The sequence below is a fragment of the Cetorhinus maximus genome, chromosome 5, assembly GCF_964194155.1.
Source record: "Cetorhinus maximus chromosome 5, sCetMax3.hap1.1, whole genome shotgun sequence".
NCBI classification, from domain to species: Eukaryota; Metazoa; Chordata; class Chondrichthyes; order Lamniformes; family Cetorhinidae; genus Cetorhinus; species Cetorhinus maximus.
The window spans coordinates 107,810,234-107,822,016 of record NC_135883.1 but is presented as its reverse complement, the minus strand read 5'-3'; the positions used below and the strand labels follow the sequence as shown (position 1 = coordinate 107,822,016).

At 46.4% G+C, this 11,783-nt stretch overlaps 1 long non-coding RNA gene across 2 annotated transcripts in view; it reads right to left on the bottom strand.

Moving 5' to 3' along the window:
* Positions 1-6,683: 6,683 nt before the first annotated feature.
* LOC144680338 (uncharacterized) overlaps positions 6,684-11,783 on the bottom strand; it is a 590,442-nt gene continuing 585,342 nt past the window's right edge. For both annotated transcript variants that reach the window (XR_013576538.1, XR_013576539.1), the window contains one exon: positions 6,684-7,238. This is a non-coding gene — a long non-coding RNA (uncharacterized LOC144680338). The remainder of the gene's footprint in view (positions 7,239-11,783) is intronic.

Sequence of the window (11,783 nt, the reverse complement as noted above, 5' to 3'; positions counted from 1 at the left end):
TGCGTTGGTGGTGGAGGGAGTGAATGTTTGTGGCTGAGGTGCCAATCAAGTGGACTGCTTTGTCCTGGATGGTGTCAAGCTTCTTGAGCATTATGGGAGCTGCACTCATCCAGGCAAGTGTGGAGTATTCCATCACACTCCTGACTTGTGCCTTATAGATGGTGGAAAGGCTTTGGGGAGTCAGGAGGTGACTCATCACAGGATTCCTAGCCTTTGACCTGCTCTTGCCACCATAGTATTTATATGGATAGTCCAGTTCAGTTTCTGATCACCCCCAGGATGCTAATAGTGGAGGATTCAGTGATGGTAATGCCATTGAACGTCAAGGGCCGATGGTTAGATACTCTCTTGTTGGAGATGGTCATTGCCTGCCACTTGTGTGGTGTGAATGTTACTTGCCACTTGTCATCTCAAGCTTGGATATTGTCCAGGTCTTGCTGAATTTGGACATGGACTGCTTAGATGAAAAATTAACGTGGCAATTGGATTTTCAACAGACCAACCAGAATTTAACAAACGCTATTCCATCCAACTCCCCACCCTTTTTACTCTCCCCATCTCCTAACCTTCACTTACACCACTATGGCCCTTCGCTCTGCCCCTTTAATTCAACCTGACACTGCTTCTCCCTCCAATGCAGTTCAAGTTGATAATCTTCTTACAGTATTCACTTTAAGCCATCATTTCTTTTTCCTCGCTCTACATTTCAAGCAGCTACGCTTCCCCCAAATCTTCAATTCAGCCTGGCTCTCTTCCCCTTAGTTAATACTGCTACTATTCATCCTCTATAACCCTAAAGCACTGCTTCTAGCTTCTTCACCCTCCACACCAAAGGACTTCTTTCAGCTTCTGCCTCTCCTTGGCTCTTTCATTTCCTCCTTTCCTGTCTTCCGCTTTGGAATTCTCTTGCCCAGTGAGCAGTGGAGGCTGGGTCATTGAATATATTCAAGGCTGAGTTAGACAGGTTTTGGATCTACAAGAGAGTCAAGGGCTGTGGGGGCAAGAAAATAGAGTTGAATCCACATGAGCTTATTGAATGGCGGACAGTCTTGATGGGCTGAATGGTCTACTCCTGCTCCTATTTTTTTATGATCTTATGATCTCATTTTTCCTTTCATTGCCACATATTTCCAACCTGCCTCATGTCTTTATTGCCATTCATATCCCCCCTTTCCCTCTTCCCTCACTGCCACTCAGACCTGAGTGCTGTTGCTTGTAGAACTGATGCTGGCTGCTGCGCATTGAAGGTATTCACAAGCATTCCTGCTTGCAGCATGCAATGGTAAGGATCATGTCCATTAGCAGCAGAACTCTGACAGGAGTGGCACTGAGGGGTGAGGTGCCTGATCTACAGTTTATGTGAGCAATTGCTGACACGCTGCCCAGGCTGAATGGCAGTGTGAAATGCAGTGGTTGCCTGAATAAAGGTACCACAAAAACACATTTAGAAAAAAGAAAATGTGCATTTATATAAAGTCTTTTATAGCCTCAGTGCATCTTAAAGCCCTTCACAGCCAATAGAAATGTAGTCACTGTTGTAATGTAGGGTAACTTGACAGCCAGTTTGCAAACAGCAAGGTCCCGCAAACAGCAATGACTCGCTCAGATGAGTAATGCTGATTAAAGGATAAATATTGGCCAGGAGACCAGGAGAACTCATTTCCTTTTCTTCAAAGAGGGTCATGCAATCTTTCACATCCACCGGAGGGAGCAGATGAGCCCTTGGTTTTACATGTCAGCTGAAAAATGGCATCTCCGACAGTGTAGCACTCCCTCAGTACTGTACTGAAGTGTTATCAGCTCTGTGGAGCTGGGCTTAATTGCACAACCTTCTGACTTAGAGACAAGAGTATTGGACTGCAGTGGTTCGAGAAGGTGGTTCACCTTCTTCAGGGTGAGTAGGGATGGACCTTGCCAGCAAAGCCCCCATCACATGAATGAATAAACAGAAATTATCACTGAGCTAAGGGTGCACCTAAACAACACATTCAGACAACATCTGGACCTGACACCAAAAGAGTGTTAATTGGTATCCATGCATTCTTCATTGAATACAGCCAACAGAAGGAACAAACTAAATGATCATCTGCTTTCCTATGCTTTCTTATGGGAAAGGATATGAGGCTAATCTCTTATACTAGTCGTAGATCTTGTCCTAGGCCAAACCATCTTCAGCATGTTCATTAATAACTTCCCTCTATCATGGAATGTCCGTTGATGATTGCACCATGTTCTGTACCATTTGCAACTTCTCAGACCTTAAAGCAGTCTGTGTAAACATGCAATAAGACCTGGACAACATTCAGGTTTGAACTGAAAAGTGGCAAATTACATTCCCACCATGCCAGGTAATGACTCTTTCCAACAAGAGATAGTCTAATCATCACCCCTTGACATTCAATGGCATTACCATCACTGAATCCCCACTATCAACATTCTGGGAGTTACCATTGACCAGAAGCTTAACTAGATCTGCCATTTAACTACTGTGACTACAAGGACAGGTCAGGGAATTCTGGCTTTGGCAGGAAGAAGAATAGAGGAGCTGAATATTATTTAAATGGAGAAAGACTGCAGAAAGCTGCAGCACAGAGGGATTCGGGGGTCCTCGTGCATGTATCCCAAAAAGCTAGCATATAAGTTCAGCAGGCAATAGGGAAGGCAAATGGAATGTTGGCCTTTATTTCAAAGGGAATGGAGTATAAAAATAGGGAAGTCTTGCTAAAACTATACATGTCACTAGTTAGACCACACCTAGAATATTGTGAAAGTTTTGGTCCCCTTATCAAGAAAATATATACTGGCATTGGAGGCAGGCCAGAGAAGGTTCACTCAATTGATCCTGGGGATGGAGGGATTTTTTTATAAGGAGAGGTTGAGTCGGTTGGGCCTGTACTCATTAGAAGAATGAGAGGTGACCTTATTGAAACATAGAAGATTCTTAGGGGGCTTGACAGGGTAGATGCTGAGAGGTTGTGGGAGAGTCTAGGACCAGAGGGCATAATCTCAAAGTAAGGGGGCGTCCACTTAAAACAGAAATGAGGAGGAATTTCTTCTCTCAAAGTGTAGTTAATCTGTGGAATTCTTTACCGCAGAGTGCTGTAGAGATTGGGTCATTAAGTGTATTCAAGGCTGAGATGGACAGATTTTTAATCAGTAAGGGAATCAAGGGCTATGGGGAAAAGGCAGGAAAGTGGAGTTGAGGATTATCAGATCAGCCATGGTCTCATTGAATGGCGGAGCAGGCTTGATGTGCGAGCAGCCTACTTCTGCTTCTAAGCCTTATGGTTTTATGGTCTTATGGCTCTGCAAAGCCTGACCACAATCTACATGCACAAGTCAGGAGTGTGACGGAATGCTCTCCACTTGCCTGGTTGAGTGCAGCTCCCACAACAAGAAACTCAAAACCATCCAGGACAAAGCAGCCCGCTTGATTGGCACCCCGTCCAACACTTAAACACTTACTCCCTCCACCACTGATGCACAGTGGCAGCAGTGTGAAACATATACAAGATGCAATGCTCCTTTGATAGCACCTTCCAAACACTGCAACCTCTATCAATCACCCAGGAGATGTATGGGAATGTCACCCCTGCAAGTTCCCCTCCAAGCCACTCACTATCCTGACTTCAAAATATATCCTTCACTGTTCCTTCACTGTCGCCGAGTCAAAATCCTGGAACTCCCTCCTGAACAACACTGTGGGTGCACATACACCACATGGACTGCAGCAGCTCAAGAAGGCAGCTCCCCACCACCTTCTAGAGGGCAATTAGGGATGGGCAATAAATGCTGGCTAGCCAGTGCCATTCACATCAGATGAAAGAATTTTAAAAAACGGCTGATATACATATGGTTGAATTTCCTTAACAATTTTTAAAACTGTTTTTGTGCAGTTGGAATAGATAAGTGAATCAAGAACAGTGTACCACGTTTATGCTGTACATCTTGCATTATTGAAAACTGGTCTGTGTAAAAGTTGTATCCTATACAGTTGAGAAGACTGAAAAAAATAGTGGCAGATCCTTGGCTTCATAAACAGAGGCTTAAGGCTGGACTTCCATTTCCCAGTGGAAGCAGAAATCGAGTCATAAAACTGAACTTAGTTTTTTTTGCAGAAAAACAATTTTCCTCTGCTTTCCCGACCACACACCATTTTTGTGTGGCCTTTTCAAAGGTTGGTAAGGCCTTAGGTGCAAGAGGCACACCCACCTCTTTTGAAGTTGAGGTGGACATTGTGAGGGCCATTGGAAAAACAAATTTCCTTCTCCATGCTATTTCCTGCATTGGGTTGCAGGTTTTGGAAGATCCAAAAAAAAAATGCACCTCCTGGGACAGTTTGTGATCCCTGGGGGAAGCCTGCTGAGGAGTCAGGAACATTCTGAAAAGAAAATGTCAACTGTTTTGACAACTTCAAATGTAATTTTGAGACAAAAATTCAGCGCCAGACATTACCAAAGATGGCAAGGCCCTAGAGAGGGTGGAGCGGAGATATACTGGAATAGTACCAAGAATGAGAGACTTTAGTTATGTGGAGAAACTGGAGAGACTGGGATTGTCATTTCCATCTCCAACCTCCACTCTTGCCTAAAGGCTTTGAACATGGCATCGCCTTCCACATCCATGCCCATCTTTCCCAGAACTCCATGTTTGAATGCCTCTGAACAGGTTTCTGTCCTTAGCTCAGTAATGAAATGGACTTTATTAAAGTTAAAATTAGCATCCTGTTTGACTCTTTGTAGTCAGCTATCCTTCCTTTCCCTTCTTTACCAATCTGACACACCATTTTCCCCCAGTGCTTCCCCACTGTGTAGGACTACATTCACCCGGTTCCATAGTCACCTATCTACCTGTAGCCAGAGAACCACCTTCAATGCTTTCTCTTTTCCCTTCCTCACAATTGCCTCTAGAATCCTTCTTCACCTCCACGTTCCCTATCCCATTCTATTCCATTGTACTAACGGTGATGGCAGGCTTTTTAAAAATTTGTTCACAGGATATGCGCATCACTAGCTAAGCCAACATTCATTACCCATCCCTAATGGCCCTTGAGAAGGTGGTGGTGAGCCACCAGCAGTCAATGTAGTGTAGGCACACCCAGTGGTGTGGAAAGACTAACATATGTTAGAATCTGCTTTGTTATATTCCCTAATCAAATCATTACAGTCACTTGGTAGTAAAGCACTTGAATATTGTTGAAAAGAGAGACATGTTGTCAAAGCTTTCCATCTTGCACCCATCAGGAAAAAGGCAAGAATTCCAGATTTCAAATGATCACAATTTATACTACAGGTGCAAAGGGTGCTGATTGGTTGGCAGGTTGACTCTGATTGGTTGAGGTGTTGCCATGAAGAAAACAACGGGAAACTTTCGGGTCCCCAAGCTCAAAGGTAATTCAAAAAAGACACAAGGTTTGAAATAGCCATATTGCAGATAGGTCAAGAAAGCTAGGAATGTAAGCTGACCACAGTCAAACAGTTTTAAATTTTAATTTTAACTTTTGTTTGCAGAGAAAAGTTCCCTGCTTATGAATATATGTCACATATAGCAAGCGTAAATGAGCCATGTTACAAGCTCAACTGATTATCTTAAATTGGTTGTTAGTCTAGCTATTAGCACATTCAGGATTGTTCAACAATTTCTTATACCTTACAGTGATGGGATGCACCATTTGCAATTGAGGACAACCTGGATAGGTGATTGATGCCAGGTTGCTAAGTACACTTCCTATTGGTCAGTATGAAGGAGCATTAACCAAAGCTACAGAAAAGTAGTACTTCTCCAGTGCTTCAGTGACACATAGGTGCAGAGTTCTATTAATATGGCTAGGATATTGGAGTTTTTTTTCTAAATATGAAGGAAATCTATCAGCAGTTATTTTTGCAGCCCTATCAAGTTTAGTGCAGCCTCGATATATCAGTAGTGTTAGGTCTCTTGATGCTGTACTTTCTAGTGAATCTCCTCCCACTACCCTCTGAAATTGGCTGTCACAGGACAAAGCATTCTCTCAGGTTAGGAGTTCTGCAACTCCCACACATCAGCTGATTCTAATTAATACTAAAAATTAATTCACAATGTCCCATTGACATCATCATAATTTATTCAAATTAGCCATAGAGTACAGTGGTTGAGGTCACCCACTTTCACATTTTTTTTAATACACTTGAGCTGCCCCTGAAGTTACTTTCTTCTACATTTTAATTGAATTCATACTTTGGCTGTAATATGAGGAGAGGGCAGTTTGCCCCATATTGGCAATCTCCTTCAGTTTCTTCAAACCTTCTATTGGAAATAGGCATTCTTCCTCAAGCCCCGCATCTACTAAAATCACTACAAAAAAGGCTGAATCTAAACTCTTGACAATTCCTCTGATGGGCACACTGTTGTACCTACCATGCGTCAGGCCACTCACTATTCCTTGTGTTAAACTGGTCCCCAGGTGAGGTCCCCCAATTTGTTAACTCCCTGAGGGACCCAATTTTGTTGTGCTTCTGGATAAGGAGGAATGAGCTGGCTCCCCTTCTTTACTCAGCCCCCTCGGTTGGTTGCAACAAGGCTAATTTAAAAGGGATCCCTTCTCCTGTGGATATCTTTCCCCAGTCCAAATGTATTTTTTTAAAGGAGACAATTTAACCAGGCTTTCTTGATTCAAGAACCATTAAGTTTATTAGTTACTAAAAAAACTGAGAAATATAATAAAACGCATCACACATACAGATCGATCAGAAATGAAAAGTTAAGAGTCCAAATAAAAGTTTAAAAATATGTACAAATCAGTCTTTGCCTTATCCGGTGGCATAACGTTGCGACTGTTAAGTTGGGTGATTCTGGTAGAGCTGACTTTGACAGTTTCACAGTGGGTTTGGAGACACTTGGTTCTGAAGGGTAGCTGAAGTGGCTGTCCTATTTCCTTTTTGATTGTGGCTTCTGCTGAGCCTTGCCTCCAGCAACAGAGGGAGGGAGAGAGAGAGAGAGAGAGACTTCACCTGCAACTGCAGGGGTGACTAGCTGGTCTTCTTCTTGCTGTCACACATGTAGCACAGCAGCACACTCGCACTGCCCTCCAGCTAGCTTTATAAGCCATTTTTCCATACATATTCCTGGAAGGGAAAGGAACCATGTCTTGCGCCCAGAGTCTGTTTGCTTTGATCTCCGATTATTGTACACATTCCGAGATACGAATCAACAGGAGATGGATTTTAGATGACTGCTGAGATGTGGTAATCAGTCCTTTGTCTCTGCAACCACAGGAGATTAAAGTTCAGTCTTTTGAATCTTTCCTATCTCCCTTTTAAGTGGCCTTTACTTGAAGAAGGCCATGACACCTTTCAGGTGCAATATTCTATGTTCTCTCAGGACAGGTCTATCAGTACAATCCACATAGGAATTTTTCTAGACAGTGGACACGTTACATTATCAGCCATCTTTCACTCAGTGTCCTTGCCTGTATTTCTTTAAAAATACACCCATCTTCCTTAAAAAGTTCAATATGCCTGTAAGTAATTTGTGGTTGTAATGTGCTTTTCAAGACACTTGCCTCTACATTTTACTCGTTATATGTGCTACAGAAATGCAAGCTGTTGTTGCCTTATTGCTACACTATTATCATCTTCTGTAAATCTTTGATAAAAATTTAGATTCATTTTTGTGATCTATAATATAAAATCTTTGCCACATAATTAATCACAGCCTCCCAGAAAAGCTCAACATTGCAGCCACGTTGAGAATAATCATACAGAATGGTCCAAGTCTTCAGCTGGAAGAGAGGTGTGATTGGGGTTTCATGAAACTACTCAAATTTCACTTGACTTATGAAATCAATTGACCCTCTGCACTGTATTTTAGTCTTGTAGCTGCCTGTCAATCTATCATTTTTGACGTGCACCCTTAGCACTGAAGAATTCGGATACGGAGGTGGATTACTCTTGTAGGATATACTGCTACATCACGCTGCAATGGACTTCCAAACTCACAGCCAGGGTGTTACACTTTCCAGGAAGATGTCAAAGTAAAAATGTTGTCCCTGATATTAACTTTCAATATGAATAAATTGTAATATAAAGGCTGTGCAACAGCGAAGCCTTTATACTTTTCCAAGGGCGTAATTTTACCCTTGGCGGGGGTGCTCGGTGGGGGTGGTCGGGAAGCCGATGGCCTCCTGCGATCGGCAGTGCACCGTGATTTTACACGGGTGGGCCAATTAAGGCCCGCCCAGCGTGAGACGCGGCCTTTGAATGGGTGCAAAGGGACGGGAGGGAGCGGGGGTTTAATGTCCACTGTGTCCAATGGCAACCCAGCGGCCGATTCAAATGCAGCCTCGGCAGCCCCTGGAGGGCTGCCATTGAAGGGTGCGGACGTTCTGTGCATGGAGACCATAGCAGATGGACATGTCAGGTGGGAGGGAAGGTTGGTGGGGCAGTCGGCCCCACGTTTCTCAGATGAGTGCCTCGTTGCCCTCCTGGAGGACGTAGCAGCACATAGAGAAACACTTGTCCCAAGGGACGGGAGGAGGAAGACCCCCCACCTCACCAAAAAGGTCTGGGACAAGGTGGCATCCAGGTTCAGCAACCACGACGTGGTGAGGCGCACATGGGTCCAGTGCCGGAAGCGCTTCAATGATCTGCTGCGATCGGGAAGGGTGAGTACCATATTGGCATGGGTCACTTTGTGGGACAGGTAAGAGCTGCCCATCCCCCTATGGACCTCAGAGGTGTTACAATGTGAGTGGCAAAAGTCAATGAGGCAGGATCTGGCCAAGTGAGTGAGCCCTGGCTGCTTGGAACTAGTGTCTTGCGGCTCCAGGGTCATGAATGGGCTGAGCCCTGTGTGGTGTTCCTCAGGTGGGATTGGCAGGGAGGCTGTGGACTGGCGGGGGGACCCCCCACACCTCCTCATCCTCAGTAGACACGAGCAGGAGGCCCTGGAGCTGAAGAGGTGCCATGCACCTCGGTCGAGTGGCCGTGGTGAGGTTGGGGTGCCAGAGGGAGGTAAGAGTGCAGTGCACTGAGGTGAGAACGTACCTTTTTGAAACCATTGCAGTTTAGTCTGTAAATTGAGGTGAGCCTTGAACCTGGAATGCCCATAGTTATTGGAAAGATGAGGGCACCATGATGCAGATCTCTGTCTCACCAGGGTGCCAGGCATGCACACTGACAGTCTAATGAGTTAAACTAATGACATGTCCTTTTACCCCCTTTTAGGCTCACCAGCAGCCCCTTGCTGTGAGGAGCCTGAAGGCCCACCTCTGACCCCTGAGGACCAGCATGGTCACCATGCACCAGCATCACACCCTCTCTGTCAAGCAGGCACCAGCACATATACCAGCACCTTGGTGGGCATAAGATCGGCATTTAGTATCTCGGTGCACATTGGTGAGGGTACTTCTCACTCACTTGATGTGCAGGCGGAGGCAGAGAGTGCCCAGGGCACCGGCAGTCGGAGAACTGCTGGGAACCAGGACAATGCTCAGCCGGTGACTGATGATTGGCCTCTGGACCCGTCCACAAGGCAGCAGCTGCTGGATGTCCAGCAGGGTGTGTGGGATGTTCTGGCGGAGATACGTGAGGGTATGCACGCCATGGTGTCCGTTGTGGAGGAGTTTATGTGGAGCATAAGCACTGCGTTGACCCTTATGGCCGAGCGCAATGCCTCCTCCATGGAGAGAGTGGCGACTCTCATAGAGAGGATCCTCCAGGGACTCAATCAGAGGTTCCTGGGGATGCACTCAGTCCTGCAAGCCCTCATAACGGCAATGACCTCAGCTGGTCAGTGTCAGTGTGGGAGATGGATTGGGCACTCAGTATCCCAGCTAGGTACCCGTCCATCAATGATGAGCAGGGAATTCCAGAGCGACCTGACGGTGCACGAGCTGTCTATCGTCTCTGCGGGCTCCTTTCAGGGTACTCAGGATGAAGGCAGCAGCTCCTCCGCCCCCCTGCCAGTGACCGTGGAATCTGATGAGGCTGCGGCAACTGGGGAGATGCCAGCCGTGGCACTGGCCGCTCCCTCCCAGGTGGAGTCAGCACAGGCTCCACGGGCCAGAAGACGCCCGCCAAGGTCATCAAGACCAACAAGGCAGCAAGGTCAGCAGGCTGTCTGCAAAGCCGTTGCCAGCGAAGGGGGAGCACCTAGACATAGCACTTGAAAGCGAAAACTTAAAGCACCTTAAACACAACACGGCTTGATCACGGGTGATATTTGTGTCCCCCATTTTTCTGGGTTTTTTTAATGGTGTGATGTAAAACACCAGTCAATGTTAAATTTTGCAATGTTTGTCAGTCAGCAGGAAATTATATATTTTTTTGCAACTGGACTCTGGATGCTTCATTTATTCTGTTGGTGCAGGTTAAGCCATGATATTATGATGGACTTGTGACACCTTAAACTTTATTGCACTGGCACATAGTGTATATTGTTGACCAAGAAACTGGTCCTGTCAGGGATCCAATATGGAGCCTGCAACCCTGGCATGTGGTGGTGGTTTTGGTGGCTAGCTGAAGGACCATTGGATCAAAGCTTCCCGGGTGTCCCTGCCTCCCTGGAGGTTACCCAGGTCAGCATCTATGCCCTCAGCGTTCTCCTGAGCGTGCTCGTCCTCAGATTCACTACTGAACTCATTGGGCTGGATTTTACCATCGGCGAGTGGGGGTAGGGCCCGTTCGCCGACGCATAAAATGACGTGCCGTGATGTCGGGCGGAACTCCGGACGTCACCGCGCCCCATTTAAATTTTCAGGAAGGTGGGGGCGCAACAAAATCAGCTGCGCGCCCGCCGACCTGTCAATGACCAATTGAGGCCATTGACAGAGCAATTAAAGTAATTAGTGGACCTGCCCGTCCAACGTTAATGTTGGCGGGAAGGCCAGGAGCCCCGGCGCAAACTAGAAAAAGCATGAAATCTCATCCACAGGCGGGATGAGGTTTCATGTAGGGTTTTAAAAATTTTAATAAAGTTTTTTTGGAAATTATGGACATTGTCACTTGAGGGGAATGTTAGAGAAATTTTATTTTTTCTATTTTGAGATTTTTCACATTTAGAGCTGATCTCCTTGAGGCAGCACTTAGCCTCAGCGAGATGAGTGCGCTCTTTTGTGTGCATGCGTGAAAGAGCACACTCTCGATTTTAGGAATCCCCCTCCACCCGCACAGGGGGCACATAGCACTCCCCTGCAGATGTCACGCTGGGTGGGCCTTAATTGGCCCGCCCATGTAAAATGGCGCCACCCCTCCAATCGGGGGTGCCGATCGGAAGCTCGCCAGGACGCTCCCGCCCATCAACTTCCCTCCCCGATGGGAGGAAAATTCAACCCATTGTCTGTTGCCTGTGCAGCTGCATCAAGATCTTCTTCCTCCACTGCGTCGCCCCTTTCCAGTGCCAGATTATGTAGAGTGCAGCATGCAACCACTATCAGTGACGCACGACCTGGGGGTATTGGCGTGCGCTCCCTGAACGGTCCAGACATTGGAAGCGTATCTTGAGACGACCGATGGTTCTCTCTACCTCTGCCCTTGTGGAGACATGGCTCCTGTCACATCGCTGCTCGGCCTCTGCTCTTGGGTGGTGAAGAGGCGTCATGAGCCACCTTTTGAGTGGACAGCCCTTGTCACCCAGCAGCCATCCATCCAGCCGGGTTGGAGCACTGTAGAGCCTTGGCACCGGCCAGTGTCTCAGGATGTTCGCAGATGACACAAAAATTGGTGGGGTGGTAAATAGTGAGGAGGATAGCCTTAGATTATAGGAGGATATAGATGGGCTGGTCAGATGGGCTGATCAGTGGCAAATGG